This window comes from Pithys albifrons, chromosome 5 (assembly GCF_047495875.1).
Source record: "Pithys albifrons albifrons isolate INPA30051 chromosome 5, PitAlb_v1, whole genome shotgun sequence".
Taxonomy (NCBI): Eukaryota; Metazoa; Chordata; class Aves; order Passeriformes; family Thamnophilidae; genus Pithys; species Pithys albifrons.
Window position 1 is genome coordinate 1,603,727 of NC_092462.1, and position 26,812 is coordinate 1,630,538.

The 26,812-nt window shown below is 51.2% G+C and overlaps 1 protein-coding gene across 8 annotated transcripts in view; it reads left to right on the forward strand.

Annotated features, from left to right (window-relative positions):
* The window catches only part of SHROOM3 (shroom family member 3), a 74,424-nt gene that overhangs the window by 18,265 nt on the left and 29,347 nt on the right, over positions 1-26,812 (forward strand). For 2 of the 8 annotated variants that reach the window (XM_071555355.1, XM_071555357.1), the window contains exon 1: positions 23,924-24,025. The exons of 4 other annotated variants lie outside the window; for them this stretch is intronic. The gene's annotated coding sequence lies outside the window, so the exon portion shown is untranslated. Of the gene's footprint in view, positions 1-8,730; positions 8,776-18,364; positions 18,448-23,923; positions 24,026-26,812 lie in introns of those variants that run through there. 2 more of the 8 variants (XM_071555358.1, XM_071555356.1) reach the window with 2 other exon arrangements.

Genomic DNA, 26,812 nt, shown 5'->3' on the forward strand with positions numbered 1-26,812 from the left:
CAAGGAGCCATAAAGGAGGTACCATAAAGCAGGTTTGCTGCAGCAGAGACCCAGGGAAACAGCTTTGTACCTGCCTTTATGTCTTGGTTTGTTTGCAGTCCAAGATAAATCCTGAGCCATGGGGCTGGGTGTGGGTGGGGCTGGGTGTGTAAACCCAAGTGAGACATCTGTGCAGGGAAAAAAGCAGTAACAAACAGTTGGGAGTTGGGTTTGGCTCTGTCAATTGTCCATTTGTCTTTTGGGTGTTCTGTTCATTTACATGCACAAGTCCAGCAAGTCACTAAAAGCAAGTTGCAGCTCAGACTTGTCTTTTGATGGAAGCAGAGAAGGAAAAGCTCTTCTCCCCCCTGTGCTGTTCAGGGAGGCAGCAGGAAGGGCTGGACTGACCCCAGGAGTGTTTGGTGCAGCCTAAATAGAACTGAACTGCCTGAGCCCAGACATCAGGGGGAATTTCTTCACTGAAAGGGTGATTAAACATTGGAACAGGCTGCTCAGGGAAGTGGTGGAGCCCCTGCAAGTGTTCAAAAAAGGGCTGAACGTTGACAAAGGGGGGATCAGTTACAAGTTGGACTCAATTATCTTGGAGGTCTTTTCCAACCTAAGTGATTCTATGATGACATTGCTACCCAGCACATCCAGCCTGCAACATGTGTGGGCCACCAGGAAACCTTTCCAAGGGCTTTTGCCTCACTGGCAAGGATAAATACTACAGGAAAAGAAAGGAAAACACAAAGGGAAACGTGGAAAAGTCCCAACAGGAGAAGTGGCTGCTAAAATGCTGCCATGCATGCCTCAGCACAGTTTCCATGGCTAAGGGCTCTCCTCCTTGGGCAGGTTTCCATGGGCACCCCTCCCTGATGGCTGCAGTGGCACTGGGCAGACAGGGAGGATTGCTGGATTGCTCAAGGGGGTAAAGCTTGCAGGCCTGACCTGCCAAGTGTTGCCCACACTTGTGTTTGTTCTTCCCACCCCTGGCCTGGGACAGGAGCAGAGCGGTATTTTCCAGGCCCCTGAACCTTTTAGCAGCAGGCAGAATGTTAATTTGGGCTGTGTCTTACGACCTTGTGACCCACAGTGTGCTCTGGGGTGAAAGGTGCTTTGTTCCTTGTCCCAGTTTTGTCAGAGCCTCTCAGGGACAGGCCGATAATGGCCACTGGTCCAGCAGTGTCAGCTGTGCTGGGTATTAAGGAGCAGTCCTCAATTTCAGTTTAGCAGGTGGCAGGCTGGAACAACTCCTTTGCAGTGCCCTGTGTCTCTCTGTACAAATGGCTTGGCCAACTGCATGACCTGGTTCCAGGCTTTGGATCAGGCTGAGTCCTGTGGTGCTGGGAGGGGGGGATTAAGAGCAAACACTTTCCAGGTAACCAACAGTGCCCTGTGTGTGCTGGATGCTGCAGGGATCGGGACACTGGCTTTGAATTCCTGCTGGTGGGTACCTGCTTGGTTGTATCTCATGGGCTGGGAACCAGCAGTGCTTGCTGGCACAGAAGCAGAGCCAGAGGTAGGGCCAGCCCCTGGGGCAGCAGGAATCTCCAGGTGTGTGTGCCCTGGGGCATCAGCCCCGAGGGAGCCACGGAAACCTGCGGGGCTGGTGGCAGAGTGTCCTGCCTGTGAGGGTACAGCACGCAGTTATTCAGCCCCAAACCATTTATTTCATTAGTGACACTGGCTGTGAGAACAGCTCTGGAAACTGGTGTCCTGCAGAGTGGTTGGTGACAAACACCAGCAGCTGCAGTTCTGTGTTGGTCTGAGGTGGTGTAGCTGCTCCTTGCACCTTCCTCTGCTCCACAGGCTGTCCATTAGTGCACACATGGGAGACCCCATCCATTCCCAGCTCTGCCCCTCCCCACTGGATTTGTGCTTTGCCTAAAACAGACCTGAGTACTGAGGGTTATTTTTTCACAGTTAAGAGGATCTTGCTTTAATTTCAGTCATTAAAATACTTGCTGTCATGGAGCTTACCAGGCAGACATCATTCATCTGACTCAGCCCTCAGCGTGTGGGGGTTAATGAGAGTTTGTAACAAATGGCTTTCTTAGAGAATGAATGAACAAGGGTTGGTAGTTACCATAAGCTGCCTAAGAATTCTGAAGGATCTTATCTTTTTGATGAAAATGGCTCTGGTGTAAATCTTAGGCCATCTTGGAGCTGATGCTGCCACATTTCAGGTTCCTTACCCACCTCTGCTCTGAGGGGCTTGTGTTCCATGCTGGGTTCACCAGGGCTCGGATTTGCTTGTTGAGAAGGTTTTTGTTGTTCAGTGTCACTGCCATTGCAGCTTCCCCTGCAGTGTCACTGCTGCTGGGGTTGCCTGCTGGCTGAGCAGAGCAGTCCCAGCTCCTGCTGGAGGGACGTGGCACGTGGTGAGGCTTCTGTAAGGCAGGAATGAGTGAAGTTTGGAATGGTATTCCAGGAAAAGCATTCACTGATGACCTGTAAAGATTTCACTGTGATGTTGTACACCTGTGGTGCTCCTCCCACTTCCTGAGCTCTGCCACTGGTTCTTCTTCCCTCCTTTAGCCAGATGCCCAACATCTTGCTGGTTACTTCTGGAGGAAGAGAGAGGAATGGGCTAGACACTGGAAAGAGGATCCTTGGGAACTGTCCTCAGATCTTGCACCCAGACATCAAAAAACCAAACAGAAAAGGCAATCTCTTGAGTGCAAGCCTGTGTGTTTTAAGGTGAGGCCAGGGAGGATTGCTGATGTCTCAGGGCCTGATCTCCAACCACACTGATCCACTGACACCAGGACAGGACAGGACAGGACAGGACAGGACAGGACAGGACAGGGGGGATGTCTGTGCCCTAAAAGCAGGGGCAGGATTTGTTCCTGAGGTCAAGGGACCAGATCTGCCTCTTTGCCAGATTGGAAGCACAACCTTTCCAACCAGTTTGTCAGCTCAATTATTTAGCAGCCTGCTTTGTTTATGCTGTAAAACCTGGCTCCTGCCTTGAGTGTGGACTGCCAGAGGGCACAGGGACAACAGAGTGAGCTGCTTTAAATCCTGTGCTTAAACTCCATCAGGCCTTAGAGATGTAAAGAGGAGGTTTCTCTCTAGCTGATAGATTTATTCTCAGTCACATTCCTGTGAGCCCGGTGAAGGAAACAGGCTGAGCAAATGGGGTGGAATGAAGCTCCTGGGATGTGGTTAGAATAGCCAGAGCTGCAGAGCAGAGACCCAAACACATTCTGCACCACTGGGGATTAAAGCAGGGCTTTCTCCCCCTGCAGATCTCTCACCTGACATTGTCTTCAAACCCTTTTGGGCTCTAACAGAAACCAAGTGAATTAGAGGGAGATTTCCCTTGAAACCTGAGCCAAAGAGTTTTGAAGATGTTCAAGCTCTCCTTGGGCTCAGACCTGCAATGGACCAGCAGCTGAGGGAGCTGCTCCAGGCCTGGAGGTCGGGGGGTTTCCTCTGCCCACAAGTACCAACATAGTCAAAGGCAAGGGAAAAATGAATGATTTACACTGCAGTGTGACTCTGACCCATCCCAGAGTCTGGAAATTGCTCCCCCCATAATTTCATTGCCTTTGTCTCCTTCTGGGAGTGTTTGCTGGGCTGCCCAAGAGAAAGGGCCCACAGAATCATGGAATATGATTCACCAAAAGGGGTGGTTCCTGAATTCCCCAGTCCCCTACACTGCCAAATATTCTGGTTTGATCCAGCAAAGCTTTTGAGATGGTGATCAGCTCTAGGAATGTGAGCAGTTGCACTGAAGGGATCCAGATTGCCCTGGTGCAGGTTGTGGGCACAGTGTGCACAGCCTGGCAGGATCAAGCCCTTGGAGCAGAGGGGACAGAGGCCCTGTGCTGGAGGAGGGGAGAGGGTCACTGCCAGACATCCTGTCACAGAGTGGCACCCTGGAATTCAGGGCAAAAGCACATTGGGCAGTTTTGTTTAGTGCCAGTCTGTCTCAAGTCCTCAAACTGTGCAAGCCAAGACCAATAAAGGAGGCTAAAACCTCTAACACCAGTTTCTCTTCTTTGCTGACAGCGATGTCAGGCACAAAATCAAATTCTTTCTGGGTGTCAGGTAAGTCAAAGACTGCAGAGTGCCCCAGAAGGGGATTCTTGGGGATTTATGTTCCATCAGCAAGACGAGCGATAATTAAAGCCTGAATACTTCTGCTAAGCTGGGAAACAAAAAGGAACCGTCTTAATTCCTTAAATTCCTCATGCCAGGCTGTAAAATATATTCCATTCATGCCTGTGTCTTGCTGCTTGTTCTCTCTGTGTCTCTCTCTTTAGCATTCAGCCACCTGTTTGTAACCAGTGTCCTGCAGGTTCTCAGGGGGCCTTTCTTCCCTGCTCTCGCTGCCCTTGGCCGTGTTGCTTTGGCACTGAGGCCTCCTTGTCTGGGGGAGACAGTCCCTCAGAGCTCCCCGGCTTCCCTGCTCCCATAACTTCATTCCTGGGAAGTTTCTGAGTCTCCCTGGTGATAAAACACGAGCAACATTTGCTCTGACCTGAATCATGTCTGAAGGCGTTGAGCCCCTGTTTTGTTATGAAGGTTACCCAGGGTGGGTGGTGGGGCATGAGAATTCCCAGGGATGGCAATTCCTGACAAGTGTCAGGAAGTCTCTGCCTGCACCTTTCAGGCCACAGGGCTGCTTTGATTAGTTTTTTGGTGTGTGCTGAAAACCACATCTGACAGGCTGGAGGGTGGGAGACCCCAGCAGAACAAATCAGCACGTTACAAGGTTGTCTGCTGTGGCTTTCCCCCAGCTCTCACCAAAAGGAAAAAAGGGAGGAAAGGAAAAAAAATGCAAGCCCCAGCTCTGCAGATAAAGCAGCTATCAAACTGTCACAGATCAGCACTGCTACAGCTGGGGTTAAAATAATATAATAGCAGAGTGTTTGCTAGTCTTGTAAAAACCTCCAGTTATTCACTGGAGACCAGACTAATGAATCAAGAGGACAGTGTTTAAATCTGTTAAAACCACTATAAAATGACCAAAAAACCCACCCAGTAAATAGCTCTGGAATGTTGTGGGTTGATGGCGTGGGATTTTTTTTTCCTTTGCCCTGCATTATTTATCCCCTTAAAATTAATACTGTCTGCATGATGGGTGGCTCGGGGCTCCCAGAGACTCACAGAGCAAGTTCACTCCCAGCTCTCAATTACTGTGGAGTCTGGCTCTGTTCTCATTTATTCTGGGGTAAATGGGGAATAATTGTGCTGCCTTGATATAGTTTATGCAGGGAATAATAAAACCTTGGATGTCTTGAGAGCTCCAGGCCACTCTGAATCCTCTCAGTCCTTCTGTCAGGTTTTTACTCCATTTCTTGTGCAGAAGGCTCTCCTGCTGGCAGAGCTGACATCTCTGCCCCCAGCCCAGGGGACCAGCAGCTCTTCTGGCAGAAACTAAGAAGCTTCAGATTTGACCTTTGGAAATATTCAGTCACATGGCCAAGCTTTAATCCAAAACACAGGGGTAGGATGGCACTGGGTGTCTTCATTCAATTAATCATCACTTGCTGCTCAGAACAGAGCATTTGCTTTTTGGCTTGAAATTTCCTTTCTTCTTAGATACAGGAAGTCATTTAGCAGCCAGACCCCAGTCACACACTCTGCCTTTGCCTTCCCTGAACCTTCACTGGCAGCTCCAGCCAGGGTGGCCAAAGGTCTCTCTGCAGCATCTCTGCCATGGGGGAACAGGAAGGCTCATAGCTAATAATATGCCAAATTAACAGGCAGGGTTTTAATTCAACACCAGCTGTGTAGGAACACTTGCATAAGGCATCAAGGGCCTGCTTTAGGCAAAGCCCCCAGGCTGCACTTCAGACTAAGTACCAGTGCTGTGTCTTGGCAGGGAGGAATGCCAAGGTGCCTCCATGCCCTCCTTGCAGAAATCAGTTGGCCTGGAGAAAAGAGGAGAGACCTCATCACTCTCTACAACTACCTGAAAGGATGTTGTAGCCAGGTGGGGTTTGGTCTCTTCTCTCAGGCAAGTAGGACAAGAGGGCAGAGACTTAAGCTCTGCCAGGGGATGTTTAGGTTGGATATCAGGAAGAAGTTCTTTGCAGAGAGAGTGCTCAGGCATTGGAATGGGCTGCCCAGAGAGGGGGTGGATTCCCCATCCCTGGAGGGTTTTAAGGTGAGACTGGACGTGGCACTGAGTGCCATGATCTGGTAATCAAAGTGGGGTTGGATTAAGAGTTAGACTTGGTCATCTCAGAGGTCTCTTCCAACCCAACTGATTCTATGATTTGGCCTCCCAAGAATCAGGATTTCACCGCTGGTGGAAGGAGGTAGAATGTCAGGCAGGAACCTCTGTGCCCTCTCACAGCAAAGGAGTGTTTTTCCATCTGAGTGAACCCCTTGGCTTGTGGGATAACTGAGTGAAAGAAAGGCTGTGTTGTAAGCATGTCCATTTTATTTTGGCAATATGGAGGTTCTCAGCTATCACAAACTGCAGAATTTGAGTGTCCCTCCAAGTCTCTGTTGGGTCAGTGCCTTTGGTGAACTCATCCAAGAGGAGCTGTTCCTGATGTGTCCAAAGAGGAGGGAGCAGCCAGCCCAGGATAATTGGAGAGAGCCATTGGCTACCTGGCAGTCTAGTGACCCTGTGTAATTAAAAACATTCCTGTCTCCACCACAGGATCTGTCCTGGCTGTCTGTAATTAGAGATGTGGAGTGGATATATTGGTTTTGGAGGGCGATTATTGGTACTTTCCTTGCTCCTGGTCCTCCTGTTTTATGGAGGATGCTCTTTGGGACATGTGGAGGAGTTCAGTGTTCAGAGTGCTCCGGGAAGGAGCAGGTTGCAGATCAAAGGAGAGCCCTGCCCTGCTGCCTGTGTACTCTTTAAAGAAAGCATGTGGGATTTCAGCGCATCATTAACGAAGCTGAAGGCAGTCTGATCTCCTGTTACTGATACAGCGAGAAGACACGGCCCTCTTGAGTGGGGAGGGGACAGTAACCCGTGATGTGCTTGTGCCTTCATTCTGCTCAGGCCTGATTCCCATCCCAGTCCTGACCCACAGGCCAAGGCTTCCATCAAAAGGGATCCTTATCTTTTCCCTCCTTTCCCAAAACTGTGACTGGCTGAGCAGGACTCCTTGAAGTCAGGGGGGCTGCAAACAGCCCTGTGCTTTGGAAAGTCAGCCATGAATTTAGACACCTGCTTTGTAAAGATCTTTATCTAAAAATTTAGCAACATTTCAGCTTCAGTATCCACATGACAGGTCAAGTAATTCCTGCTTCCTTTAGGATCCAAAACAGGGGCAGTAGGGCAAAAATGCCTTTATGTGGATGGGCACAAGCAGGGCCTAAGTGAGGCATTACCTTTCAGAATATAATAAGGAATGAAAACCTTTTCATCAATGTTTTATAGTACCCTCTATGAGAAAAGTAATGGCTGTTTTGATAAGATGGCACCACATATGCACAGAAAGGTTTATCCTGGGTGATTCTGTTAGGTGACCTTTCCTCACAAGGATTCCCTTGTCTGCCTTTCTTTGCGTTTCTTTGTGGTTTCTCTCATTTCTTTTGGGGTTCCCTTATTAATTTCACCCTCCTGCTCCTTTTTCATCTCTTTCCCTTTCCCCCTGGGGCAGAGGAGAAGCAGCAGAGAAGGAGAGGGACACGTGTGACAGCAGCTTTTCCCCAGTGTGCCCTGCAGTGTCACTCCACACTGAGAAGCTCAGGACATTCCCAGGACTGGTTCTTGCTGGGGGAGGAAAGGCAGTGTCTGAAGAGGCAGAGTCTGAGCCAGGAAGGATGAGGCTGTTACCCAACCAGGGCCTGTAGTGCCCAGTGTAAGGGCTGGGCTGAGAGCACCAGAGGTGTGGCTGGGAAACTGGCAGTAAAATTGGTTTCTGATCTCCTTCATGAGTATCAGAGGTGACACAGGGAACTGACTGAAACCAGGAAGGAAGGCAGAACTGCTGGCTTTGCCTCTGTTTCTTTTAATTACCATTTCCCAAGGAGCCATCCCTCTGCTGCAACACTGGAATAGGAGCTTCTACAGTTCTAAGAACATTCTGGGCTCTGAAAAAAGCATCAGATGATAAACCATCACTCCTTTGTGCAAGCCCTTGAGGCAGCACTGCTCTGTCTGGGCTCCACAGCTCAGGATCACCAAACCCCAGGGCCCTGCCTCAGCTCCAGAGCGACAGGAGTGCTTTTCTGAGGGGTACCGAGTCACCTGTCCCTCCTGGGTTAGTCACCTCGCCCTGCTGTCCTCCTGTCTCATCAGCTCAGGGCCTGCAGCAAGGGCAATTACTGCCAAGCCATGGCTGGCTGGCTGCTGGGGAGCACAGCTCTGTCATTACTCCTGCCTGCCCCTTAAAAGGGTGAGCAGGGCTGGCTGCTGCTCCCTGCCTGCTCCTTGCCTGCCCCTGTGCTGCCTCCCTTTGCCTGCCCCTGAGCTGCCTCCCCTTGCCTGCCCCTGTGCTGCCTCCCCTTGCCTGCCCCTGCGCTGCCTCCCCTTGCCTGCCCCTGCGCTGCCTCCCCTTGCCTGCCCCTGTGCTGCCTCCCCTTGCCTGCCCCTGCGCTGCCTCCCCTTGCCTGCCCCTGCGCTGCCTCCCCTTGCCTGCCCCTGCGCTGCCTCCCCTTGCCTGCCCCTGTGCTGCCTCCCCTTGCCTGCCCCTGCGCTGCCTCCCCTTGCCTGCCCCTGAGCTGCCTCCCCTTGCCTGTCCCTGCGCTGCCTCCCCTTGCCCAGCACAGCCTGATGGTGAAGGTGCTCCCCCTGCTCTCGGAGGAGGGGCTGCAGGACAGCCTGCACGGGCTGAAGAGGATCCTGGCCCTCTGGACCACGGCACGACGGTGGGTACCAGCTCCACGGGGTGCAGGGCATCCTGCTTGGCATTTTACACCTCACCTGGGCACCCTGGCCTGCTGCTGTGCCTCTGGGTCTGCCAGGAAAACTTCAGCTCCCTTTGGTGGCATTGGAAAGCAGTTCAGTGCTGCTTGTGTTGTCTGTCTTGTTTGGTGACAGGTGGGGTGCTGCATTTTGCTGTCCCCTCTCGTTCTGCTTGGTGTGGTTTGCCTGAACCTGTAGAGTGGGCACAGGTATGGTGGCACAACCAGCTGTGTGTATGGCATTTAGCTGTGAAGCAGTGCCAGCCTGCACTGACCTGGGCATTCCTGGTGTGCTGGCTGCTCTGTGTGGGCTCCATGTTGTGAGAATATATGTTTGTGGTGTTTAGATGGCAGCAGATTGATCAGAACAGCATCACATCACCTGGCAGCTTAATCCCAGGTGGGCACTGTGTCACCCACACAAGCCCTGCCTTGCCTTGGTTTGCCTGTTTGATCACCAGCTGTATAAAATGCACAATATTTGCTCCTTTCCTGCTGCTTTGTTTACTCAGAGGCTGGGGATGACATTCAGGAGTTGGCTGAAGTGCTACAGACTGCAGAGAGATCTGTTTTCCAGCCCCAGCACTGCATTTGCCATCCTGCCAATCCAATTCTAGGAAACAACCTGCTTTGCCTTTGCAGGGACACAGAAACCACCGAGGCTGTTCACCCAACAGGGGTTAGGGCCTAATGACACCAGGTGTGGGGCAGCCTAGTTTTATAGCAGCAGAGTATGTCATTTAATCTGACTTTATAAGATTATAGGACGCCTTCCTTGCCTGCCAGTGTCACCATACTCAGTGCCAACTGCTCTGAGGGGTCTGGCAGGTGGACTCTGCTCTTTAGAGTGGACTGAGGGCATGGGCTTGTTTTCAGCTATGAAATGATCACCCTCTCAGAGCTCTGTTGCCACTTAGTCTTGGATTACAGTGTGATTCCTGAAGACATCACTGTCCAAGTGATTACTTTCTGCCTGGGAATTAAGATGTAGCTGGCTTGGCTTTTCAGAAATAAGTAGTACCTGTGACAATCCCAAGGCAATTATGAGTTGCAGCTTAAACGTGCTTAAATTGAGGCATTTTTATTCAGCTGTCAAAGATTTTAAGTGTTTTACCCAACTCTAGGTTATGTCATTCTCTACTACTTAGAGATTTAAGTGTTTCTCTTTTGTTATTTAAGTGTTGAGTGTAAATTCCTCTACTTGGCCTCTTCCAATGTAAATAAAACAGAGTTTGTTTTAGTGCTGGAAGTTAACGAGGGTTTAATTGATGTCAGCACAAGGCGTGTCATATCAGGGTATCACGACATGGGAGTTCAGTGGGCAGGAGCTCCCTGGGCAGCCACTGGTTTCATTGGTTTGCAGAGTGGCTACCTCTGCAACAGCATGTGAAGGAAATGGAATTATTCTTTTTGCCAAGACTTTGAGGGATGCCAGGTGTATTTTAGATTCAAATATATTCAATTGGGACAAGCCTCAATCACTTTTCTTTCCCTATTTACTAAGTAATATTCTTCCTCTCAGGAAACAAATTCCAGTTGCCTTGAGCTCTTGTCCCAGAGGGGTCCATGTATACAAGGGGCAACTGAGCCCACAGCTCCCACATTTTGTGCTTCTGATCCAGGACTAGAGCTGGATCAGAAGCTTCACACTCCTCATACTTTTAAAGTACTTTTCTTCATTTTCCCTCCCACCATTCAAACCTTTATCTCTGTTTTTAGGCCATGTTTTCTGGTGACTCTGCCTTCCCCTCCTGCTTCCCCTGAGCTGTGCCAGTAATTCCGTGTAACCCACCCCATTGCAGCACCTCTCCTTGACCCTCAGGCTGCTGCCTGGCACACAGGAATGCCAGCCAGCATCCATTTGTTCCTTAAACCTTTAGCAGCCCGTTCAAGCAGGAGTGACCACTGACCTAGAAATGCTGCAGCTGCAGCCCTGGCCAACCCTGGCATAGCCTCCTGCTGACCTAGTTTGTCTGGATCCTTCCTAATAAACCCATCCACAAGTGCCTCTGGCCCCTGAAATTCGGGAGAGGCTGGAAATGAAAGGGTTGAACGGCAGGAACCACGAGGCTCCTTCTTTAGGCACCTTCCTGTTGTACACCCAGCTCTCAGCCCCATCTCATCTCTGCAGTTCCAACAGGACACCACAGACATGCACTTGGGAAGCCCCTGAAGAGCTTGTCCAACCTCACCAGCACACACCAGGCTGGAGAACTCCCCACTATGAGTTTATTTTGGGTTAATTATCTTTGTTTGCTTCCTCATTTTGGTTTGTGTAGAGCAACAGTGACATCCATTGGTTTACTAAGCTAATCCCAAGTGCTGTACACACACTGTATGTACCCAGGGTGGAGGGCTGGACCAGTGTGTGTGTGAGATTATAAAATGCTGGATTCTCTGAATCATTTTCAGCACTGCAGGCCCAACCCAGCTGGCAGAAGTGAGGGCAAATTTGCCTCACTCAGCCTGTTCACTCGTGGTAATATCTCAAATTGCAATTCCTACAGTACAAGTCTGCTGTATTTTAAAAGCTGCATCCTTTCTTGAAGACAGAGGGTTTAGAAGGACCATGAAAGAGAAAACTGGGAGAGATCATGGTGGTGGAACTGACAGCCAGAGGGTTTTAAAAAAAAACTGAATGAAAGACTCAAAGTCTGAAAAAGAGGATTCAGTGACAAGGAAACCAAAACAAAATAAATTATTCATGTGAGAGGGAGATCTGGAGGATTCTGATTTCATTCCAAAAATCTTGAAAACAGTTCAATTTATTTTTAACCTTGGAGTGAATCAGTAGACATTTCCTGCAGTGTTCCATTGAACAGAACTGTCTGCAGTACATTTTGACCAGCTATAATTCCCATTGCATTCCAAGGTCCAGCACTGTGTCTGTGACAGGGAGTCCCTGTGAGGAGGAGAATTGAACTCATGAGCCTGTGGGCCCAATTTTGCTGCCCCACAGCACAGGGCAGATCTGAGGGCTGTGTGTGCAGCAGGAGCAGCCTCTGCTCTGTGCCTGGGACAGCTGGAGCTGCACCACAGGGCTCTTCCCTTCCAGCAGCACCAGAGACAGAGGAAAAGGGGAGTTATGCTGATGGCTCTTACTAAGAAAGGAAATCCAAAGTGCTGTGCAGAGTGATCATAGCTGAGGTGCTCAGTGGAAGGTTTTCCATTCCATTCAGCAGCTTTGCATCAGGCATCATGTCCACAGCACCCAAGAGGCATTTTCTCTTTGTTCAGATGTTCACTTGCAGTGGCAGAGCCCAGGAAACATCCCCGGGTGATGCTCAATGTGCTGGGGAACTTCAGTCTGCCCTTTGAGGGAGTGTGCACAAGGAGCAGTGGGGGAGCTCCTGCAGAAGCTTTGCTTCCTACCCATCCAAATTCCAGCCTGCTGGAAATGCTTTCATCCAGTTCATGTGCTTTTAGCCCTTTGGTCTCTCTCCTTTTCCTGCTTGTCTCTTGGATTGCCTTTGGATGGCCTCACAGCTTGCAAATCTTGCTGCTGGATATCTCACTGACACCAACACATCCATTCATGTGGACACTGTCACCTTACTCAGCTCAGTCCAGCCAGTCTGTTCCCTTTGGAGATCCTCTCTTCTCCCTGCCTGACTTGGGAACTCCTCTGCGGAGATTTGTTGATGCTTTCCTTGCTTTCCCACCTCTTTCTGAAGTGCTCCTCTGCCTCTCCAAGGCTGTGTGTCCTCAGCTGATGCCAGGGCATTGTTGCTGTGCTTTCCTGGATGGACAGAAAAGCACATCATTTCTTTGTTTCATTTCTCACTCAGTCTCTGGCCAATTTCTCTGTCCCTCTCACACAGCTCAGCTCCACACAGCAGCATTTGTGTTTGCAGGGACCGATCTTCCTGAGGCTGGAATTTCCCTGGGTGTGTTGACTCTGTGGTGCCTGCTGAGTCCCTTTTCTCACTCCTGCACTCTGTGCTTTCCCAGGGAGTGCCTTGCTGGCCATCGAGTTCCTTTGCCTGCCCCGTGTACACCTTTTCCATGATCAGAGAGCAGTACCTGTGGATCAATCCTGCTGTTTGTGGGTAACATTGTTGTGCTAACGGACACTCTCAGGAGAGACATGAAAACAGCCCCATTCATCCCTCTCTGTGGCACTGCTGAGTCTGAAAACCGCTTTGAGATTCGAGGGGAGCTGTTGCTCCACTGCATGAGGCAGTGGCATTGCCACAGCTTTCCATGGGCTGCAGGTGCTCTGGGCTTGGCTTGTCCCCCAGCAGGAGGGCAAGGACAGCATTCCTGCAAAGCTCCCAGCATCCTGGGGGAAGCCACAGGCTGCTCACAGTCCAGGGATTTCCAAGGACTGCTCACAGTCCAGGGATTTCCAAGGACTGCTCACAGTCTAAGGATTTCCACGGACTGCTCACAGTCCAGGGATTTCCAAGGACTGCTCACAGTCCAGGGATTTCCACGGACTGCTCACAGTCCAGGGATTTCCAAGGATGGAAAGGAAACGCTGTATTTGCACTCTAGAGCAGGCTGAGCCCTGTTTTTACAGGATAATTGAGCAAAACACCACAAAGCTTGCTAAGGAATAAGCCAAAAAGGTGGGCTTCTTGTAGAGGAAATCCTGGCATTTCACTGACACCCAGAATCCCCCCAAGTGCAGCTGCATGAGCAGCACCACACGCGGCAGAGACTGCACCGACCAGTTCTGCCCCTGCCAGGGTTCAGTCCGCCCTTCCTGCGAAGACAAACAGGGTTATCACCTCGAGGGTGCTTGGGGCTGCCATGAAAGGAGGGCTGTCTTCCCCATTTCCGAGAGGAACCAGGGCTGATGCTCTGCTGTCCCTTAGGGCCCTTGCTCTGCCTGTTTGTCCCCAGTTAATGACATCCGGTGCACAGCACAACTTCCAGCACTGCCCCTCAGGGGCTTTACTTTCCCTGTGCTGCTCCACCAGATTTCCCAAATGCAGGAGATTTGGGGCAGCAAGCAAGCTTTGACTTAGGAAATTTAGTCCTGGGATTCCACTGGGAGCTGCTTTAGGGTTGTCACAGGTGTGTGAGGTGGCACTGGGTGGCCCATCTCTGGGCCCTGCTGGGTGTGCTGGTGAGTCCCTGCCGTGGGTTTTCATGGCTCTGCTGTGGCAAAGGGGAACAGCTCCCAGAGCTTCCTTACTCACACACTGGAGCTGTTTGTACATTTTGAGCAAATAGTGCTTTATTATTGTTTTTGTGAAAGGAGGAAGGTAAAATAAATTAAAAAAAAAAAGAGAGAGAGAGAGAACATCTTGTGAACCTGCTGTTCTCAGATCTCCCCGATAAGGACAGGCCCGAGTGCGTGAGAAGTTTCCTACTCCAAGGTTTATTTACTTCAGAAAGAAAAGCCACCTTCATCTCATTATTTTATTTTCAATACAGGTTTTAATTTGGTGAGAAAATATCTTCCTTATAAAGAACCTATTCTGCCTCATTAACTCCTATAAAAAGCACCCCCCCAAGCCTGAAATGTTAAAAGAAGCATGAATTAAGGCTAAGTTTGTTGTTTGCTGCTTTAATCAACAAACAACCTTAAAAAGGACTCACAAAAGGTTTTGTAAACTAAATTTATTAGTGAGCAGGAAAACAGGCCCTCAGCTGTGGCCTCCTCCCCTTCCCAGCCCCCTGGCTTTGGAGGGGGGTGGGTTTTTGGAGTGACTGGTTTTGTGTGCAGGGTTGTCTCATTCTCTTGGGCAGGTTGTTGTGGTCCCATGGATCTCTGTCAGACTTTTGTGATGCAGCTGAACTGAAGTGACTTGGGACAGTCTGTTAATTATGTCTTCAAAGCCTTCTCCTCTTTTTCTTCGCTGTACAAATGTCCTTTTTTCCTCTTCTTTTCCCTAAATCTTCTTGTCAGTCGCTCAGAAGGAAGGAGGGCTGTTTTCACAGCACGAGAAAACTGCCATTCCATCTGCCTTCCTTTCACCTCTCCAGGAGGCTGGAGGAAAAGTAGACACACATTTCTTTTCTGCCCTTTTCCTCTCCTTGAAATGTTTCAGAAGCCTTCCACTCCCTCCTCTTTATGCAACCATCACCCTCATTGATTTCTCTCTTGGGGATATCTCCACTCACAGGGTGGCACTCCTAAAAAACTCAGGGTCATGGTCTAGAAAGTTGCAGTGCAGAGGACAGGGCAGATGGATAAAAACGTTAGGAATTGACTTCCCCAAGTGTGAATATGTAATTTCCTTCTGAATTCCCCTTGAAAAAAGAGTGAACTTCCTTACAAACCTCTTGTGTGCAGAGTCACTTCCATCCTAAACTGATTTTTCATTGGTTTTATTTGGGAGAAGTCTCCATGAGAAAATTTAATAACAAACTTCGCTCATTGCTGCAGGATTTGGACTTCCTCACTTCTTCCTTTCTTTTCACAGCTGTCTTAAGTTCAGTCTGAGATAGGCAGTGCAAGAGAGATCCAAGAAAAATCCCTTTTGCTCACTGCCAAAAACGGCCTTGACCCATTAGAGAGCAGTTTCTGATATTTATCTAAACAGCTCCTCACCTTCCAGGAGTTAATTTGAATTGGAGATGAGCCAGTGGGGAGTTTCTCTAAACCTGAGAACAGCCTCCCAAAAATGCACCCAGCATTCCCTTTCTCTGGGACACCTGGGCTTTCTCATTCTGCCATGGAGCCCACATGTGGGTTTAATTTGATGTTGCTCCTTGGATGAATTTCTTGTATGCATTTCCCTTTGGGTTTTCATGTTACTTGGAGGGTTTAAAGGGGTTTTTTTGTGGTGGCTGAGAAAAAGTGAAGGAGAAAAGACTCCTGGGTGAATGCCTGAGGCCTTTGGTTCCCCAGAGGAGTCATTGCTGTCAGCTCTGCTGGAATACACAGGGGAGGGAGGGATGTGGATGGTACATCGTGCTAGGGTGGCATCATCTATTCCCAAAAGCCAACACAGCCAGTGCCCATCACGGTGGTGTGTGCACAGGGGCTTTTAGGCTACAAAAAGTAACCCCTCTGAGCCTTGTTCCTGATTCTTAACCCTTACAGGACAGAACATTTGATACTGGCCACGGGAGTCACCTGGTGGAGAAACTCTGCTTTGTTACAGACATTCTTCCATTTGTTTGTATGGAAGGGCTTTTCCTTGCAGAGGAATTCCTGGCGGGCACGAAGCCAGAGCTGCTGCGGCCCCTCAGCTGCCCAGCTTGGGTGTCCTGCCCACATCTGCTCAGTCCAAGGGAAGCTGGGCAGGTTTCGTTCTGTCAGCACTATGTGCTCGCTCCGATCCCTCCCAGTGATCCCTCCCAGTGACCTCCCGCTTGGATTAGCTGCCTGTCACCTGCCTCAGGGCGAGTCCCCGTGCTTGGGACTTCAGTAAATGCTCCAAGGTTATGGGGAGCCTCGGCTTCGTTCTGCGCGTGGTAATGCTTTTGTTGTTGTTTTTATCACAGAAGGACAAACATTCCCGAGCTTTTACGATCACATCCCCAACCCGGACTTTGTTTCATTGCCTGGCAATGTCTGTGAACCTGTTTGCCACTCGGTATCTCACAGAGTTACTGGCCAAGATGCAAAGTACACTCAAAATGTTGAAAATGTCAGTAAAACCACCTGAACTTATTTCACGAAGCAGTTTAGAGTTGGTCCGTCTGGCTCCTGGGTAGGTGACACCCGTGCCGGTGCGGGAAGGGGCAGCGTTCCAGTGAGAGGGAGGAGAAATCACGCCATCAGGAGAGGGGGTAGCCAAAGCCGTGCCTTTAATGATGCCATCTGCGAGGGGCCGGGCAGGCAGGCGCCGCCTGAGTCACCCACCCATCCTCCCCGTTATTACCGGGCTGTTTCTTCCTGCTCCCAAACCCGCCCTTTCGTGTCCCAGGACAGTGATTTGGAGCTGTTGGAATGATTAACCCCTCCTGATGACGCAGCCCCTCGGGCACGTGTGCACAGGAGGAGGATGTTGTTGTCCCCGATGGAAATGTGGCTGTGAGGGCTCAAAGTCCTCCCACACCAGGGCTGTGACAGCACCCCAGATTTTATACTGACAGAGTATTTTCCCTAGGAAAAAAATTTGGGAAATGGCACTTGATCTGCTGAGAGAGGTGGGGTTCATAATGAGGACTCAGAGCTAACACTCACTGCCTTTATAACCTCACCTCACCTTTGCTTCTGCATCTCCCACGCTGGTTTACCACTGACCTCTGCAGCTGGTGAAGCATTAAACATCTCAGGCTGGTGCTTATGAGGTTGCAGATAGGGAGAGAGAGATGTCAGCATGAAAAGTAGCACTGGCTGACAGGAATTCACCCGATACAGATGCACCTGTCAAATATTTCAGTTCAAATGAGACTGACGGGACTCACAACTAAGCCAGAATAAGTTACTTATAAACAGAAATAAAATTATCTATGTAACCTCTTGTGATAGCTTTGCAGTGGGTGAACAAACAGCTTCGGGGCAGCCAGTGCCTCTTGTGGAAGGGCATGTTGGGCATGGGATCCTTCCCTGCTCAAGTTAAGGGCACATCACTTTTCCTCCCTCTATAATGTATCAATCTCTTTCTATATAAAATAGGGATACTTTTGTGTGGCCTTTGGACATTACTGGATAAAAGATGGGCCAGATACTCATGTTATGAAGAACAGTTTCTCCAGCATCTCCTTCAGTCAGCTGTTGGGTTCAGAAGGTATTTTGAATAAGCATCACTTTCCCCTTCTGCACAGCTCTGGTGCTCTCAGCAACCTGTAGAGGAGTTTGAGTTCAGGGGTGTCCGGGGACCAGGTGGTGCATTCACATCCAGGTGCACAGCCAAAAAACAAGGGAGAACGTGGAGCTTCCTCTTGAGAGGAAACAGCTACTGGATAGAAAACCAGGAGTCCAGGGTAGCAAGGTGTTTGGCATCAAAAGGGCAGGAAGGTGGATGGCAAAGGGTAGGGAGGGAACGCAGAAACCAGTTTCATTTCACCTGCAAAATCTGTCATCACTGGGAAGAGGACAGTGAAATCCTGCAGTCTTCAGCCTGGAAGACTTCAGCCCACCAAGTCTGGCCACTTGAATTCCTAGACACAAAGCAGCTCAGCCAAGTAATAGCACTGAGCTCGTTTCATGCCAGCCAAGAGCAGGGCATTAGAAGTACAAATTCCTGCTTTAAACTTGAACTCCTTCCCCTGATTGTGACACAAATCATTCTGTGGCTTGAAAGGTTTTATTTAGTTATTCAGAGCAATTTGAGAAATGGGAAGGGTTTATTTATCTTGTCTCTGCCTGTCGTGAGATGCAACAGTTCATCTTCACGTAGCTTTTAATCTAATGTAATACAGCTCATTTGCTGATTAAATGCCCTGCATGAAACAAACCTGGCAGGTAACGGCAGACGCTGTTGAAGCCACCCCTGCAGTAACGCGGCCCGTGACATTTCCCCTCAGGTACCTCCGCGGGGTCACCGAGCCACGGGGGGCACCCCAAGGCAGCCTCTGTTTTGCGGGATGGTGCGGCTGCCCTTTTTTCGGGGATGGGCACCCCGCGGGGGGATGCAGGCGGGTGCGGGGGGTGCCGCGGTGCGGGGCGGTGCTGGGGGCGGGCTGCGATCCGCGGCACCTGCCGGGAGCGGCCGGAGCTGCCGCCGCGATCAGGCGCCCTCGCCCGGCCCCGCTGCGAGCGCGGAGCCGGCGGAGCCCCGGGGCGCGGTGAGTGCGGGGGCACCCGGGCACAGGGCTGCGGGGGGATCCCAGTACCAAGCTGCGGGGAGACCCGGGCACAGGGCTGCGGGGGGATCCGAGATGCGGGGGGATCCCAGTACCAGGCTGCGGGGGGATCCGAGATGCGGGGAGATCCGAGATGCGGGGGCACCCGGGCACCGGGCTGCGGGGGGATCCGGGCACAGGGCTGCGGGGGGATCCCAGTACCACGCTGCGGGGAGACCCGAGCACAAGGCTGCGGGGGGGCCCGAGCTACGGGGGCATCCGAGATGAAGGGAGATCCGAGATGCGGGGGCACCCGGGCACCGGGCTGCGGAGGGATCCGAGCTGCGGGGGGAACCGCGCACAGGGCTGCGGGGAGATCCGAGATGCGGGGGCACCCGGGCACCGGGCTGCGGGGAGATCCGAGATGCGGGGGCACCCGGGCACCGGGCTGCGGGGAGACCCGAGCACAGGGCTGTGGGGAGATCCGAGATGCGGAGGCACCCGGGCACCGGGCTGCGGGGGGATCCGAGCTGCGGGGAGATCCGGGCTACGAGGGAAACCGGACACGGGGCTGCGGCGGGGCCGGCCCGGAGAGCGGGGGATGCGCGGGGAGCGGGTAATGCCCGGGGGGATGCGTGGGGAGCGGGCAATGCCCAGGGGGATGCGCGGGGAGCGAGGGATGTCCGAGGGGATGCGCGGGGAGCGGGAGATAAGCGAGGAGATGCAGGGAGAGCGGGGTGTCCGGGGACCGGCGTGCGGGGGCTCCCCGGGATGCGGGACCTCCGCCCTCCCCCAAGGGCTGGCCCCGGCGGGCTAACAAAGGGCGGCGGCCCCGCAGCCCGGTCTGCACCGGCGGAGCCTCCCGAGGAAAGGCGCCCGCCCCCTCCCCTTCCAGCTGCTGTTTTCTTATTCGGCGTTTTCGGAGCCTCTGGATGCAGGGAAGGCGCAGTCGGGGAGGGAAAAGGGGTAGGATCGGACCCCGTGGTGCGGCGCTTCCCCTGTCCACATGTGAAACTCGTTACTTGGGAGGGATTCTGCAGGTGGCATTTCAATCCCGCGGCACGGACACTTCTAGGAGCGCATCATCCGCAGTCGCTGCGAGCGCTGCCGGGTTTGAGGCTGTTCCCTTCACAGCGCTTTCTCTAGAGGCAGTTGCCAGGCATCGGAACAGAAGGGAGATGTGTGCTCTCACCTTGTTGCGTGCTTCAGTAAGCGGTGTAGTGTCCCCGGAGGGAGTTCTGCTGGCAAGCACCTTGCAACGAGATACTGGGACAGAAGTTGAGAAATTTTGTCACCTGGTTGGCATGACCCACAGACTCCTTAAAATGCCTAAGAACAGAATTATGTTCAAATATAACATTATCAGCCAGCAACAGGCTTTGCAGATTTGGGAGGAATGTGACCCACAGACCTCATTTGCCTTTGCTCCAACTTACTCCTCTTGTTCTTCTGCCCAGGAGGTCCAGAGGTCTATTTTCCTCATTTCTGCTCTAATGCCTTTTAAAGATTGACCTCTGTGTATTCTTCTGCCTATACCCAGCCTTAAATTTGGGTGGCATGAGATGACACCAGCAGCACACCTGTTGAAGGAGATGCATTTTTCATCCCAAACCCCTTCAGCCCAGTCAGCAGTGGGGTGAACCTCAACACCCCAGTGTGTTCCCCAGGCCTGACTCGGGTCCTGCAAGGTGCTTGTCGAGATTTTCCTGGATTCCAGCAGGAACAGTGTTAAGGAAAACTCAATGCCCTCAAACTCCTTTGACTAAGAGAGGTGAAGTCCAGGCCAGCCTACCACTGGGAAAGGGAGGAGTGCTGTGCAGGTCCATAATACAGGGATTTAGAGGATTGAGAGCTTGTTGGCCCAAACTGAATGGTGCTTGGCACCTGTGGTTCTTAAATCGGAGAGGGAAGTTCTGTTCGACTGAAATAGGGATTACTGTAATTTTTAAGGGAAAGTTCAGGCAGTCTAATAATAATCCCAGAGGCTTTTCTTCCAGGGGTCAGCAGGGCAGAAGTTTAACTATAAAACATTGCTCAGAAGGCAATGACTACAAACGGGGTCAGCTCCGTCCTCTTCGGTGTTGCTGCTGCCATGGCACGTCCTGCCTGTGGGACACAGGCAAGCTGTGGTTCTGCAGCAGCCAGGAGGAGCCTCCAGGAATAATGTCCTGTGTTCAGTACACCTAAACAGACCCCAGATTTTTTAATGAGAAGAACAGCAGGGTGATGTAGAGCCCTTGTCCCTCTGCGTAGTGGCTCTCGTTGGCAATGGGAGGAGGAGGATGTGTCAGTGAGCAGATGGACTTGAGAAGGGTGCAGTTGTCCTTCACTTGGTGTTTGCAGAGCTGCTGGCACAGTGGGGCCTGGTCCATCCTTGGGCTTCCTCACCCCAGCAGTGGGGTAAGTAAATAAATAAGCAGGATATGACATCAGACAGGGCATTTATGGTGCCCTGTGTGATTCCCACCTGGCTAACATTTGTTCAGAGTCACTGTGGCTGGCTCTGGGTGTTTGGTAACCACAGCTCAGTGTCTGGCCTCAGGACAGCCAGGTGGAACAGCAGTGCTGGTGTAGGAGAAGGGCTGAAGGCTGATGGTTTAGGGGGGTTGTTCCCAGGTTTAAGTGGAATGAAAAGCTTGGCTAACTGTGATGTGCTGCCTGCTTGCCTGTGCTTGGGTGAGAGCCACTTATCTAATTCTTCACATTCTGGTTGCACCAAGGCCTGAGTTTTAGTGGCAGTGTCCTTTGGGTTTAAAGAACCATGAGGAATTTCAGTCCTCAGTTGTTCATGATGGAGGGGGATTGGGTGGGCTTTTGATGTAGCAGTAACTGCTTTTTTGGCTCAGTTCTAGTGGTCGGGATCAGAAGGGTAAATTTGTGCCTTTGAAAGAGGAATCTGATGGAAATGAAACCAGCCCACTTCACCCTGATTAGATTTCATCATGTTGTGCCTTCAAAATGCCTTCAGCATCCTGGCAACGAGGGCAGAGATTTGAGAAGCATCCAAAAGTTAAAAGGACACGGTTCCTATGGATTATCAGTGTGTCTGTTATTTAAAAAAAAATCTCATCTTTACTATTCTTTCAGCAACTCAAACCAGCAAAGTATTCAGGGAGACAATAAAAATAGCCAGGCCAAGTGCTCTCTCTCCAGCAGAGACCTGATCCCGTCTCGTGTGCTGCGGAGGGCACAGATTCCTTTGCAGTTACAAACAGGCTCCGGGCTGGAGACAGACTCCATTTCAGCCTAAATTAAGCCAAGTACGTGATGGTGACTGGTGGCCAGCCCAGTTCCAGTGGGGCAGCCTGAGTTTCCCTGGAGAGATGGGAGCAAATCTGTGCAGCAGGAAGGCACAGCTCTAAAAACTGATGGAAAGACCAGTCTGGAGTGTGTTTGTCTTAATACTGTGTTTTCACACCCAGGCAGGGAGAAGGAAACGGCACATTCCACCCCCCAGGGGCAGGAATGGTCCGCAGGGAGGAGGAGAAGCTGCGTGTTTGAAGTGGCTCTTGCAGCCGGGGAGTTTGCCTTGTGAAATCATCGTTGGATTTGTTTGTCATCCTGTGCAGACATTGTTTGCCTGGGAGCCCCTTACCCCGTGCTAGTCTGAGTGCTTCAGTTAATTCCCTGCAGGCCAGACCTCAGGCTGGGTCTGCTCTGCCTTGGGAAGAGAGTGGTTGAGGCAGCAGAGCCTCTCTGGGCCGGAGAGAGGTGTGTGTTGAGAGGTGCATTAAAGGAAAGGATTTTATGGGGCCCCGTGGCTTTGTTGTGAAGGATGCCAAAGCTCCAGGCTGGAAACTGGGGGCTCTCACTGTCCAAGCAAAAAGGGAGCTTAGTTTCTAAGTGGCTAATGAGTTTACTGCCCTGTTTCTGTCAAGGGGTTTGCAGGGGTGATGCTGATTAATGTCCTGTCCTTTCCCCAAGTTTGTCTACCCCCTTCCTCTTCCATCTCACCACGCTCAGTCTGACACCATTTATTAGGCCACTTGTCCCTGATTTGTGTGGAATAAATATTGACACTGATGGCTGCTTAAGAGGATTTGGGTTTGCTGTTCTCTCTGTGAAAGAGTTTGGCACTTGTGACTCAATTTGTGTTTGGGACTGGCTCCACCAGGGCTTCGTTTTGGGAGGGATGTTTGTAATGGTCACAGCATGTCCTGTGCATGAGGCTGAGCTTGGGCATGTGTGTTACTTCCCTTTTTCCTGCTGACATGGAGAGATTTCCAGGCTGTGACTCCAAATCACTGCATGTCCATAGCAAAGATGCAGCTTCTTTTGAGAGGGTGCTGCTGTTCCCACTGGGAAAGAGGAATTTTTTATGTGCTTGGTTATTCTGTAGCTGCTGTGGAATACCTGGGGTCACACTGCCCCTTGGCACCGCAGGGGGTGCTCATCTCATCCCTGCTTGCTTCATGTGCCTGGAGCCACTCCAAGGAAAAGCAGTTCCTGCTGTTCCAGAGTGTTGGGGGTGGATTTTTGAGATGTGTCTGAAATGAGGAAAGTCCCGTTAAAATCTGATAGGCAATTATGCTAATCAGGGTTTTCTGGGTGTCACAGGAGCTGGGAGAGGCTTTTCATCCTCAGAGTAGCACCTTCATATTCCTGGAAGCCCAGGAGGATCTGAGACTTTTCCCTGGAAGTCAAAGCCATGTAGTGGAATTCTCTTAACTCTTCTGGAGGTGCTTCACTGGCACTGGGGAAGCCCTGACCTCATCCAGGTGAACTTGAGCAGATCTCCTGCTGAAACCCCCAGGAAGTGAATGGAATGCTGTGTTGAGTAAGGTATTCAGGAACTTGTCCAGGAAGAGGGTGGAGAGTGGGAGGGAGAAGCAGCTCATAAAGAATAGCTCATATTCTGGGGATTAGGCATTGCTACACCTGTAAAGGAGATTTAGGTCTGTACACTCCACCCCTGGAGTTACTGCAATTAAAATCTGGAATACCAGGAAGCACTGCAAAAAACAATCAGGAGAGACAGCTCTGCTGCAGACTTGAGTTCTTGGGGCTGAGTGTCCACCGTGCCTGTGACAGATGGGAGCGTGAGCCTTTCTTCTGCCCCCTCTGAAGTCATTCCTTCAACACCAAACCCTGAGAGCAGTTTCTCAGACAGCAGCTGAGCCACTGTTCAGCACTTTGGTGCCATCCCTGTTTCCACAGAGAGCTGCTAGCCTCAAATTTCAGGGTGTGTTCCAGGAAGTGCATGAATATGCAGGTGAGCAAAAGACATCCAGCTGTGCTGGTGGAAGAGATTAATGCCCTGGCTTGCTCTTCGGTGCCAGAGACCTCATCCATCTGCCCCTGGAACAGTTCCTGTAAGCACTCCCTTAATCTTGAGCTTTAAACCATTTAAATTGTTGGTCTGAACTGACCTAGTTTGGTTTGTGTGGAACATATTAGGAAGTGCTCATGCAAACCACTGCAGATCCAGCCAGGTCCCAGTTCCAGGCTGCTGCTGGAAAAGGTTCCAGTGAGGGCTGGGCTTACCTTTCAGCTCCCAGGTCTGCACCCTGGGCACAGGTGACGTTCAGAACCCTCCCAAGGATGGCCCTTTTGTAGCTGGAAAACGTCACTGCTCTGAGGGGTGAGTGCACAAAGAGTAATTCTGGGAAAATATTTTCTGTGTGTCCGTTTTCTCGGTGAACAGAACTGTTCCTTCAGCATGGAGGCCTTGTAGTCTTTTCCCATGGAATCATTCTGATTCCCAAATCCTGAAATGGAAACTGGTCCTGATTTATGAGTATGACTTTTGCTTCCTCCTTGTGGCTGCTTTGCTTTGTAGGAGCTGTGATTATACTTTTTGTTTCGTTTACACTTGTCCTTTAGAGCCGGTTTGGGGTTTGGGGTGTGTTACAGCAGGAAGGTTGTGATTTATACAGAATGACTTTTGATAAAAATGGTTCAGTGCTGGGATACCCCAAAGAGGGGCAAGCCAGTGTTACTGACTGGCCTGTGTGGGAAGCTGTGGCTCCCCAAGCAGAGGTGTCTGACAGACCTCAAGAGCCACTCAGTAATAGGAGCAAGTCTGGAGATAGTCCTGTTGTGTGTGGGGTGGAAAAGAATGAAAATGTCATTTCTCTATAGTTTTATTCCTGTTCTGACACAGTAAGTAGGTAGATCTGTTTTCTGAAGGGTTTTTCTGAGTACAAGCTGCAGGAATGCATTTCCCTGGCAAGCAGAGTCGGGGTGCAGGGCAGATCCCACTCCACTTTTTTGTGGTGGGGGGACCATTTGGCAGGCCCAGACAGTTGTCACCTCTGAGCTGTCACCTCCTGAGCAGGTGAGCTCTCCCCTGGGCAGGCAGAGTGCTGCTTGAGTTGCTACTCATTGAGAGTTCTTGATTCCATTGAACCACCTCACAGAATTAAGCCACAATCCTTGAAAAGATTTGGGGCAGAGCTGCTTGGGTCACACTTTGCCCCTGTGGGAACACCAGGCTCTCTGGGTGGCACTGGGGCACAACCAGCTGTAACTGAGTGGCACTCAAATAAACTTGGATTACAGGGAGCCAGGAACTGAGTGGGATAAAAAGGAGTTCCTCAGCCCTGCAGGTCCTTCCTTCCAGCTGGGATCCAGGGCTCTTCAGCACAAGGAAGGACTGTGGGCTCGGGGCTGTGTGCCCAGCTGAATTCACACAAGGCTGCCAGGGCCAAGGGCTCATGCAAAGCAGGCAAGGCCCCCAGTTCAGCAAGTGTGGGCTTGGGGTGCCTTTAAAAGGGTGGCAGTCCCTGGGGTTGAGCTCTGGGTGCAGTGGAATGCCTGTTGTCAGAACTGGAGAGCAAAGGGAGCCTGCACACTGTGGACCCAAATGCAGCTGGCACGAACCAAAAATGTGCATGTGAGTGCCTTTCTAAGTACCCAGTAATCCTCCAGGGCAAAACGGGGATTAGGGCTCTCTCTCCCAGACAAAGGGGGAGTTCATTTTCTCAAAGATCCCTTGGCCAGGGGAGTGAGGAACCCGAATGAATGCCAGCGCTCCTTTCAGCTCCCTGCTTGCAAACAGGTACGGCGCCGGAGCAGCTGGTTCGTGTGGGGCTGTGCAAACAGACTGCAGGATTGAGGGCAGGGCAGCTAAAACCCATCCAGGCTCACAGCAAAGGGCATGCCAGGAAAAGGCTGGACAAGTAGGACCAGGCAGCGTTGCACAGGGCAACGGCCGTCTCCTTTCTCCAGGTTTTTTCGGAGTGGACCCTGAAGGTCAGCGCTCATTGAGGTTGTTTAAGTTGGAGTTGGATGAGTGAAGAGCCCTCCAAGAAGGAAAGCTGTGAGTCTGGATTAATTCCAGGTGACTTCTCCACCTCTGTTGCTTTGCCCTGAAATTCTGCGTGCTCAGAATCGCCACCACTTGGGAGCCAATAGACTGAAAGGGATGAGTGCCTGAATGGAGATACATCCAGCTCAAACTGGCCATCCTGTAGTTTCTGTCATTTGCCTTCAAGCAATGGCCTGTGCAGTTAGAAAAGCACAAGCCACCTCTGCACTGTGCCTGGAAAATTTCTTTTCCCTTTTGGTGGTTGGCTTATGGCACAAAGATCAGCTCTGGTAATCCTGTTTTAACAGGTATCAGCGTGGATGTGGCTGTGGTGTGTGTAGAAAATGTGTATTAAGTACTCCTGTTTCTCAGGAGCAGCAGCCAGGAGGTCTCTGAATGCTTTGGGGTGTTTTTCCCTGAGCTCTGCTGGCCCATCTGAATCCCAGACATGGCTATTACAGTTTCTGTGTGAGCCCTGGATCTTGCAGCAGAACTCTGGGAAGAATGCCTAATTCGGTCCCAAGGTGCTAAACGAGCTGTATTGAGAATTCACACCCCATCCTGCTCTGCTTAGGATGAAAAACTGCTTCCAGGGGTTGTACAGGTGGAGCCTGCTGCGTTTTGAGGTATCCGTGAAACAATCTTGAATTCCTTATTGTGCCTTAGTAGTCTGTGGCCTTGAACCTGGCTCTTTCCCATCCTCGGTGAGTGTCCTAAGCAGCAATCAAGAAATTTCACCCAGGGACTGAGAGACTTTCTCTAGCTAAAGCTTTAGATGTTGTATTAGTGTGAGAGGTTTCAGTTCAGTTTATAAATATTTCTGTTACGAGCAGCTTGTTTTGTCCACGTGTTTCCAGCCGGTCCTGGCTCTTGGACTGGCTCAGGAGTCCCGAGAGCACAGACCGACAACCCTGTGCGGGCATCGCTGCCACCAGGGGAGCCCCTCCTGCCCTGCCTGACACACGGGGCGCTTCCACCGCAGCTCAGGGAGGTTCTGTGAGCGTGACAGCCCTGTGGATTACGGGCTATTCCTGGCCCAGCCACAGGAGGTAACAAGTAAGAAATCCGTAAGCAGCCCAGCCTTTTCCCTGAGGCGCAGCGGGAGATCTGCCCGGCAGG